Here is an 11095-nt window from a genome sequence, read left to right as displayed (position 1 = left end):
CCTATAGCTTCAAATATGGGAAATAAAAGGGGAGGCAGGTGGAAGATTATGAATGCTCTGAGATTTGACGTTATTAGAGAAATCTTCCTTCAAAGCTGAGCTCAGTGCAGCCGTCAGCAAACAGATCATGTTTCCTGTTTTAATAAATTAATCATTGCAATCACATGGCAGGAAATCATTACTAAGTGGTATTCCTCACTGTTCAGGCCTTTTAATGTTTAAAATTTATTGACCATTCACCCAAGCGACTCCTATTTTAGTCTCTGTTCAGCATTTATCTACCACAATATGCCCATTCAGATCTGGTGGCCGGTAGTCTCTCCACCACAGCATGATATTGTAGCTTCATATTGGAAATTCTCAAAGATAAAACAAGGGTCTGAATATGGATTTGATTTTATGGATGTGAATATTTACTGAAAGACAGATGGCTGAGAAATGAAAGGAAAAGCCAACATAAAATCTCTTAGTAAAATGTCGAGCCGCCACGTGCTAGCAAGAACACCACTCATTGACTCCCAGGAGGATAGATGTGTTTCATTACAGGATAAAAATGATCATTCAGAACATCTTTGTATTTCTTTGCAGTATCTCTTCCCTCTAAGCAGACAAGTGGACCCAAATATGTGAACAAAATGCCCCTGCAGCACAACAGTCACCGCATCCCCTCACTGTAGAGGTGAAGGGTTCAGGCTTCTCCAATACTTTGTCCTCAGGTCCTTATCATCTACATGGATTACTATGAAAGTCTGTATGGACAGTCAGTGTCCTCAGATAACGAATACAAATGCCGTCAATGTGAATGTTGATTTAATTATACTACTACTTATATGTAATACTTACATAGGGCTTTTCAAAACACTCAAAGATTTCTCCTCCAATGCCACCATAAAAATGATATTCACCTTTTACAGAAATGTCTCCACAACTATCGGATGGAATATTTAGTTTGGAAATGCATCACTAACATATACAGCTCACCTTTTTAATACATGTTGTCAGAAACCGTTATTCCACGATTAGACTCATTTTGTAACTGAACTTTTATCTCTTGAAGTGTTGAGCTGCATCCTCTGGCTGATCTGGTCACCACTAATGTTTTTGCAGCAAAAAAGATTTTGCATTTCTAGGCATGACTTTTTCTACTTTAAGTCAGGTGTGAGCAGGAACCTGAACGCGCCTGTTGCCTGGTAGCAGCCAGACAAAAGAGCCGTCCTCCCTGAATTATGTTTACCATTTGGTTTTGGCATTTGCCACCACATGATTCAACATTTTTTAACAAACTGCTTGAATAACCTGTTCGCCACAAGCCACAGAGTTCTTTAACTCACACTGAGGTCCTACATTTACCCACTGGTTACACAAGTTAATGAGTAACTGTGTAAATGTGACACTTCACTCTACTGTATAAACACTCAGCTTTCCCCTACAAAAAAGGAAGATATCTGTAAGAACTGAAAATCCTATACTATCAGCATTAAAGTCCAATAAACCACTGTATGTTTTTATAGCAACTACAAAGCAATATCTATAAATCAGCATTTCAAAGTTAAAGTTGAAACTGACTTTCCTACACTTCATTGAGGTCTTTTATCTGCTAACCTGTTATCTCTGACCTTCCCTTTGCCTGATATCCCTCACGTGCCTCTGATAGGTTGTGTTTTCAGTCGCATTTTATGTCCTGACTTAATTTCGGTTTAAAGTTTTCACAAGCAGCACTGGTTTGTCCCACACAGTAAACATACTTGAAGAACTCCTGGCTAGCTGTGGAGGAGAAGTTGCTGCCGTTGATGGCGTGAGTGGTGCAGTTTGGTGTGTTCCAGGTGTTGTTGCAGTTTTGCCATGGCAGCGGTGACTGGAAGGAGCTGAATAGATAATAGAGGGCCCAGGTGATGACCACATTGTAGTAGATGCACATGATGAAGGAGATGGCCACTGACGCTATGCCCACTCCTGAGATCAGACAACAATAATGTCAGAGGTTTTCTTGCTTCACTGTCCGACAAATGTCCATTTGTTAGTGTGCTTTTACTGAATGGACAATTTTAGTACCTTTCAGCAGCGGACACACACTAGCCAGAGCATGAACAGGTCCTCTCCTTGTGTACTGCCCAACAGCCAGCTCCATGTAGAGCAGAGGGATGCCCAACACAAACAGCATCAACAGGTACGGCACCAGAAAGGCACCTGGCAGAAAGTTATAATGAGTCAACAGTCATATTGCTGACAAATGAGGTTATGACTGCGCTAGTTTTATGGCCTCCTCTAATCTTAAACTGCTGTGCAACATTTTAATTACATCTTAAATTCCCCCTTACATTGTTCATGTGTGGTATCCTTAAATAAAAAATGTTCACCTTTTATTACTGTAAGCCAAAGATTCTTTCAATGCTATGCAGAGCTGAGAGTGCAGTTTGAGTCTGCAGCACATGGAATGCATTTGAAGGAATTTGGTAACGATTCCAACATTTTTCAGCACAACCGGTGTCACTGCAGAGCAAACAGATTAACTCTCACAAACATACTTTGTTAACCTTTGCACCCAGTGTGGAGGCCTGTGTATATGCAGTGTTAGATCAGAGGGTGGTCGGTCTAGGTTCATAAGTCTGCCTGAGCATGAAGTGTCAGCTTGGTTTCTCACCTCCTCCACTCCTGTAGCACAGATAAGGGAACCTCCAAACGTTGCCGAGACCCACAGCACAGCCGATCCCGGCCAGCGTGAACTCTATCTGCCTGCTCCATGTTGGTCTGTTGGGCGCCTCATCCATGTCAGCTCCCTGTGTCCCCATCGCTGTCCGTCCAGACCCAAACTCCGTGGACAGTTTGACTGGCATTTAAATGACTCTGGGTGATATAACCTTCCTTTTTATTATCCTTAATGATTAGCTTAGCAGAAACAGCATGCAGCAGCCCCATGGCTCATAAGGAAGGAAAACCTGTTATAGTTACTAGGTGCCATAAAACTACATCTGATTTGTTTTTAATTACAGATAATATGCACAAAGATAAAAGGTTACAAGATAATAATTTAGAACACGTTTTTATTAAACGTGTGACCAACTACCCAACACACTTCCGAGTAACTTGGATGCAAAAAGCTTGACGATTTATTTTCAGTATCTTGATGTGTGCCCTCTGAATTTCATCATGACTAAACAATCTCTACACAGTTATGCTTTATGACCCACAGAGTTACAGTGAGTAGTATCTCATGAGATAATTAACCCTGAAGAAAAAACACAAGGAAAACACAGAACAGCTTTCTACAGTGATTTTATCAGCTAGGCTTTTTTTTGCCTAAAACTTGCATATGCCATTCAATTTTTATTCTGGTTGAAGAGGCTTTTTATTGAATTTCTGATTTGTCCTGTTTTGCTTTTACATATCAGAAGAAACACTAACTCTATTTGAGAAATGGAGAAATACACATACTTAGATAAAGGTCCTAAAAATTGTAATCTCCAGGGTTGTGTTTACTAAAATCACAATTTCCGAAAGCTGGTCTCTGCATAAATTAAAAACTTTGAACTTTCTTTATTTTGTTCAGTGGCGGTTTTTCACGGAGGCCAGTGGAAGCCTGGCTTCCCCAAAAAATATGCAAGAAAGAAAAAATATAAATAATCTTCACCACTATGTATTTTATGTTTTTTGTCATTCCTTGTTGTCAAAACACTACATCACGCATTTCTGCTTTGTGAGGAGCAAAACAGCGCCCCTCTTGTCAAGCTCTTTTTGTGCATTACACTACGTCTCTCATGCCCTCTGCGCTGTCTGTCTGTTCAGAGGCCAGCTTCACCTTGCCTCCCTTAGAGAAAAAAACAGCCCGTATTAGCCAATCAGACTGAAGCAAGGCTCATCGCTTAATGGTCGATGCATCATTAAAAAAAAACATAAGAGAGGCCAGATCAAATCTGGCTTCCAACCAATCACAAACTGTGATGAACAATACCCACACTAATGCAGCTGTCCCGCCAGGCGCCAGCAAGCCCACACAGCAAGTATAGCCATCAAGCTAGCCAGAGAATGGATAGTGACAGGGACCTTGAGTTTCTTGTAAAAAAATGACTTCACAAAACTTCCTTTTGAAGTTCAACTACAAGTCAAAAGGGACGGTAGGCCAACTCCAAAGCTCAATCTAACGAAGTGTAGAGCTAATGGAAAAGCTCGCTCTTTTTGTGAAGCTAACTATGCCAGAAACGAGTGGCTAACGGGAAGTGCCAAGCTTAACCAGCTTTTCTGCTGGCCATGTCTCCTATTTGACCGGTCTACCGGCTCCCTGAACAACCCCTGGAGCACTTAAAGGCATTATGGAGGATGGTTTTTTTTTGTTTAATTTGTCTGATTCACATAAAATGAATATACTGACCTTTAGTGGACTTGTATGTATGGTTTCTAAAAAAATCAAAAATTAAAAAAAATAACTGTGGACATGGCAGGACCTGAAAAACATCAGCCAATCAAAGCGCTCAGACCGAGGCGTTTGGTTTGCTCCCTTTCCTGTCAATCAAAAATCTTCCGGCTCAGGCCTAGTTACGTAGATTACGTACGCCTTGGACTTACGTGTTTTCTTTATGTGTTGCTTTGGTATAGCTTCGTAGTTAGCTGGTGACTTGTTTTGCTCATCTTTTTTTACATAATGGCAGATAAAGATCCAGGGGGACCCAGCCGTAAAAGACAACTTCACGAGTCCTACGCAAGCTTCTGGAGGGGGGCGTTTCTTCGTAAATTTTAAGAGGGGGGAGGTTAGAGAGGGGTGAGGGAGAGGTTGTATGTGCGCATGCGCATGCTACGTTCATAGTCGTAGGAAATTAAATCTCCTCGAATACCTTTAACCTCTTTTTTTCACTGAAATGAATGAGAAGTCGGTAGAATAAAGGTACTGTTACAGTAGACTGATTTGTTTTCATGAAAATAACAGTTAAAACACCGACTCTAATTTGTTGTTCACACTGGCTTCCTCGGTAATTTTGGTCACGGGCCGTCACTGATTTTGTTAACTACTGGACTTTATTATAATTATTATTTATGTTTTGCCTTTTTAAGACTTAAAACATACGTGTGTTTGTGAATTTATTTGTCGTGGAACAGATGAGATCTGACCATTTAAAGCAGAAATATAAAATGAAAGAAGTTTGTATTGTTTTGTTGTGCTGTTTTTATCATATTTTTATCAAATTAAAACTCTTAAAGTGACTTCATGCTGATTGTTTATTCTGTTCTTCTTTTATAACTAGTAGCTACATTGTGATATTTAGTTCAGTTCAGTTCAGTAAATTTATTTCAAACCTGCACACAGCTCTTTTGACAACAGACATAAAAATATATCTTGGTTTGAAAAGGGGATGGATGAAGCAAAAGCTTTTAAATTTCCAACCCCCCACTCACCATCACAAAAACATTACAATATAACAATACAAGAAAAAAAACAAACTACAGAGACAACATTCAAAGACAGACGGGCCCACCTTCTCTGACTCTAACCCCCACCCAACTCATCATCAACATCATCATCACCATCATCATCCTCATCATCACCATTGAGTGTGTGTAAGCACTTTTCCAGTGCCCGCACACATCCACACAGCCGAAGGCATCAGTCTCTCTGTTGCAAATATTTCAACATAACATTCCTTTTAAATGCTTTTTTAAACTGATTAATATTTTTGCAAGCTCTATCATCTTCTGTAAGTTTATTCCATAATTGAACTCCACGAACAGAAATACACATTGATTTTAAAGTACTTCTCACTTTTGGTTGATAAAGCATATTAGTTCCTCTCAAATAATAAGAATGATGGATATTTCTATCACGAAAAAGACTTTGTATATTTGCAGGAAGAGAGTTTCTTGATGCCTTAAATGTTATTTGTGCTGTTTTAAAATCGACCAAATCATATACTTTCAGATCAGATGATTTTAGAAAAAGAGGATTAGTGTGGTCATAATACTGTACACCATGCACAACTCTTATTGCCCTCTTTTGTAATGCAATTAGAGGAAGTAAATTGGTTTTATAACAATTACCCCAGACTTCAACACAATAATTTAGTAATTTAAAGCATCTTGACAAGCCTGTTTCTGGATCAAGGTGATCCAGTTCAGTGTTGCTTTGAAAAGCCTCCACAAAATAAACAAGAAAAGCACTCAGAGAGCACTGTACTCCACCAAGGCTGCTCAGTCGTTATATGATTTCTAACAGATAAGTCCAGATAAGTCTGCAGTGGTCAGTTTGTAGTAGGATCACAATCTTGTGAATGTCAGCAGGCAGCTGACATAGTGTTCACTTGTTGTCATAGTTACAGTGATGTTGTGCCGCTATCTCGTAATGATACGGAACACTTTAACAAATTCGTGGATCCAGACCATAAGCCACAACACTGCCAAAATCTAATCACTTGAACCTTCCTGAAAATTTCATCCAAATCCGTTTGTCCATTTTTGAGCAATATTGCTAACAGACAGACAGACAAACAGACAGACAAACAGACAAGCATACAGCGATCGTCACATCACTCCGCCACATTCCTTGGAATCATCTGATCCTGGTCAGCAAAACATGGGATTATCAAATCCATCCTTCTGATCCAGATTAAACTCTTTGATCATCTGGAACCAGGAATATTTTTATTGTTTAACATGTACAATACTCTCCGTCAATCAAAAATTTTATTTCACCCAAAAGCTGAATGTTTGCCAAAGTAAAAGTGAACTTTGTTTTGATGTGGTAGCCTGGCTCACTGTTGCCTCGCAGTTAGAAGATTATCGGTTCGCGTCCCAGCCTGGGCCTGGGCTCTTTCTATGTGGAGTTTCCATGTTCTCCCTGTGCATCCGTGGGTTTCTCTGGGTTCTCTGGCTTCCTCCCATAGTCCAAAAACATCCATCCATCCATTATCTATACACCTCTTAATCCTCATTAAGGTCGCGGGGGGCTGAAGTCTATCCCAGCTGACTTATGGTGAAGGCAGGAGACACCCTGGACAGCTCACCAGACCTATCACAGGACGACACATAGAAACAAACAAGCATACTCACATTTACACCTGTGGACAATTTAGTCACCAGTTAACCTGAGCTTGTTTTTGGACTGTGGAAGGAAGCTGGACCACCTCTTGAAAACCAAGGCATGGACATGCAATCTTCATGCAGAGAGATGCCAGGAAGGTCAGGACGTGAAACAGGGATCTTCCAGCTGTAAAGCCAAACTATTAAACACCAAGCCACTGTGCAGGCCTTGTCATGCTGAGGTTAATTGATTGTTCTGCGTTGTAGGTGTGAATGTGAGTGTGATTGTTTAGCTGTATATGTAGCCCTGTGATAGACTGGTGACCTGTCCAGGGTGTCCCCTGCCTTCACCCTAAGTCAGTTGGGATAGACTCCAGCTCCCCCAAAACCCTAATGAGGACTAAGCGGTGTATAGATAATGGATGTGTAGGTAATGGATGGATGGATGGTGTTACTTAAGGATGAAACCCTCCCTCGTTATCCAGGTCAAGTACCATTACTTACACTGACCAGCCACAACATTACAACCACCTGCCTAATATTGGTTCCCCATGAGCTGTCAAAATCAGACCTGAACCTTTGGGATATGAACGCAGGACCTCTGGGTGCTCTGCAGTGTCTGGCACTGAGACACAGATTCTCTGAATGCTGTGGGTTGTAGAGTGGGGTCTGTAGGGATCGGATGAGTTCTATCGAAATCTGTGGATGCTAATTTGAATGTTGGGAATTTGGAGGCCGAGTTAACTCCATGAGCTCTTTGTCATCTTCCTTGAGCCGTTCCTGAGCAGTTTTTGAGATGTGGTGGATTCAACATGCTCGGCCTGCAACAATATTTGAGTAAATGGTGAGTGTTGAAGTAACATCTACATGAATGACATGACTCAAAGTTTCCCATCAGAATATTGCATTGTAACAAGATGATGAGTGCTCTTCATTTCATCTGTCAGTGGTTTTAATGTTGTTGTTGATAGATTGTCTTACATATTTGACACAGAGACTGACCCACAATGCTGTCCTAAAGAGAAATAAATTCAATGTTACAAATTTACTGAACTAATTGAAACATTAAGGTCGAGAGCCTATAATATTGTCGTCAAACACACGTCACCTGCATATTAATAAATCCATTAAGCATTCAAGCTTGTTTGGCTTGGAGCTGGAAACTGTGCCTCGAAATAATAATAGGATTAGAAACAGTCAAATAACTAGTAATTGTGCAGGCAGTGTAATGTGAACCACCCTCTAAAGAGGCTGTTTAAGAAGAAAACCTGCCAAGAAAAAAAAGCCCTGGGATGCAGGGATGTATCTCACGAGTTCACAAACACGTTTTGGTCTGTGTGCCACATCCAGTTCTGCTGGAGGAAACAATGTGGTGCAACAGGAAATCAGAGGGACAGAGGCGAGGCAGAGAGGATGTAAATGAAAGCAGTTGAGCTGAGTGGGGAACTACACCGACGCCTCGCCTGGGAAGAAATGTGCAGGTGGATGTGCTGTAATTTTCTTCCTGTGAGGGTGAGTAAACATACAGTAAGCTTGCAACAGCATAAACCTCAAACTGTTTAATATCAACAGCTGCCTGCCCCAATCAGCCAAGTCTGAAATCTAAAACTGCCTTCTGATCAGATGTCCTCAAGCTTAGAGGACCATCATCACCAGCTCACTGGGGCCTCGGCAGCACACAGGCAGCCTTGGGAAAGTAGGTTTTAAAGTTATTTTCTTCAGGAATGCTTGTGAATGCATCTTGAAGGTATTGCGACAACTTTGTCACAGGCCGTGGTGAAGGATATCCACATGTTGCTTATTTAGGACCAGTGTGGGTTGTGGCCCATTTCAGGTCCCAGTGTTTCCCTGCCCTGCCACATCTTGTTCATTTGTGTTGCAGCAGCAGCACCCACACGTCCATCTGTCAGCCATATGGAAAACACAACGTGACGATGGCACGGATGGAGTCAAACAAACAGAATAAAACTTTCCACTAATAAAGACCACCATAATCTCACTTAAGCTTGTAAAACTTCGAAAAGATAATATTTTCGAAGGTGAGTATTTCATGTCAGCAGTGTTGAATTATGAAGCACAAAATTGGAGGAATTCTCATGTGCTAAGGGGCATCGTTTGGGTGGGAAAACATATTAAGCATTTTTTTTCACCAATCATCAACCACCAGGACTCATTGGACTGACTAAAGCCAGTGTTTGGACTCTGCCACAGTGTAAATATGAGCCAGTCTTGTGATTTTTATGTGGCTCTGCAACCTCATAACACAATTTTCCACCTACTTCATTATGCACCACTGCTGAGGTGCAATTGGTAGCATTTTATCAAGTTTTGTTCAGGTTTATGGCTGAAAATTCACTTATTGAATAAAGAGAATATTTTAACACAACACTAGGTGAGCATAGCAAGCATAACATGTTACGGCACAATTGTATCATAGGAGACATGTAGATTTCAGAGGGCCTTCAGGGGATTAGTCCTCCTCAGTATTTGGAACATTTGCATTTGTTTCCCTCCTCATGGATGCAACAATGCCTCATACAGGTTTTTCTTTTCTTGTCAGTGTATCAGACATAGATTTTGGTAGGATGCTCTGAATGAACACAAAGTTTTGTCATAAGCAGATTTTTTGCTGATACACATATAAGCTATTAAAGTCCAGAGGTTATTAAATTAACTGAAACAAACTAATCTTCTCTTCATCACTGAAGTAAATAGACGCCACATGCACACATAAAGATGTTATTTCCTCCCCAAAAAACACCCTGACTATGTTATATTTAAATTTTTTAATAGTCACCTCGCACCCGAAGTTTGTGTTTTTCTTTACATAGACAAGCTGAATTTATTTCAAATAAAAAGTATTTATCCAGCACATTTAAAAATGTAAGCGCTGAACCAAATTTCTGTACAATTAAAAATAGCAATCCAGTAAACCTGGATGAAAACATAATTAAAAAAAGAAAGAAAAGCACTCAGAGAGCCCAGTACTCTGCCAAGGGTGCTCAGTTGTGTGATATTGGATAGATGAAATCTTGAAAAAATTTGTGGCCCACAGCGGTTGATTTGTAGTAGGAACGCAATCATGTGATCATCAGCAAGGAGCTGACGTAGTGTTCACATGTCATAGTTATAGTGATACTGTGCTGCTGTCTCAGTGATATAGAAATCTTTTACAAACCCATGGATCCAGACTGTGAGCTGCATCACTGCCAAAATCTAATCACTCGGTCCTTGTGTCATTTCTGACCTTCCCTGAGAATTTCATTGAAATCCATTGGTCTGTTTTTGAGTAATGTTGCTAACAGACAGACAGACAGACAGACAAATGTACGCTGATCATCACATCATTCCGCCATGGTCCTTGGCAGAGTAATAATGTGAAGAAAAACAACAACACAATAAGAGGTGAAGTCAGAGTGTTGAAGATAAGAACAGTGTCTTTAGCAGCAAGTAAGTAGTTTTCAGTTTAAAACTATTTCAAAGATAAAGAGCTGCCACCAAGGAGGCTTGATCACCTCTATTTTTGTCTAGATGTCAGAACAGGATCTGGGTAATTTGCATATAAATCTAAATTCAATAGAAGATATTTCCACTAAAAACTGATTCAGTAAAGTGAAAGACTGACTCAAAGATTGACTAAAATGCAGAAAATAAAGTGTTTGATGCTTTCCCAGAGGGACGAACCTCCCACAACCTCCCTTGAATGTGCCCCCTAAGGTTCAAATAAAATCTACGTCAATTCCAATAAAACCTCCAGCTGCATCAGTCCTTACTGTAATGCCTCTCACAGAAGAGTGTGTTTGTAAACGATGCTGAAGGACTAGAGATCATGTGATGAGGTCCGTCAAGCCAAAGGGAAAATTACAGTGACTCTTGTTTAGGTTACTTGCATGGGAGGACATTTAAGCAACCACGCCTATTTGATTATTATGGTATGGTAATCCTGTGCTATGGACGAGGGGCAGTTTGAGGGGAGGGGTAGCTGGTCAGCACAGTCAAGTGACAATAATACAGGTTGTAAGTACAGCAATAAAACATCGAAAATAAAAGTAAAACGGTCGTTCAACAAGCCCAACTCGGTCTGTGTTTCAGC

Source organism: Acanthochromis polyacanthus, chromosome 17 (genome assembly GCF_021347895.1).
Source record: "Acanthochromis polyacanthus isolate Apoly-LR-REF ecotype Palm Island chromosome 17, KAUST_Apoly_ChrSc, whole genome shotgun sequence".
NCBI classification, from domain to species: Eukaryota; Metazoa; Chordata; class Actinopteri; family Pomacentridae; genus Acanthochromis; species Acanthochromis polyacanthus.
Note: the sequence above shows the minus strand (reverse complement) of the source record.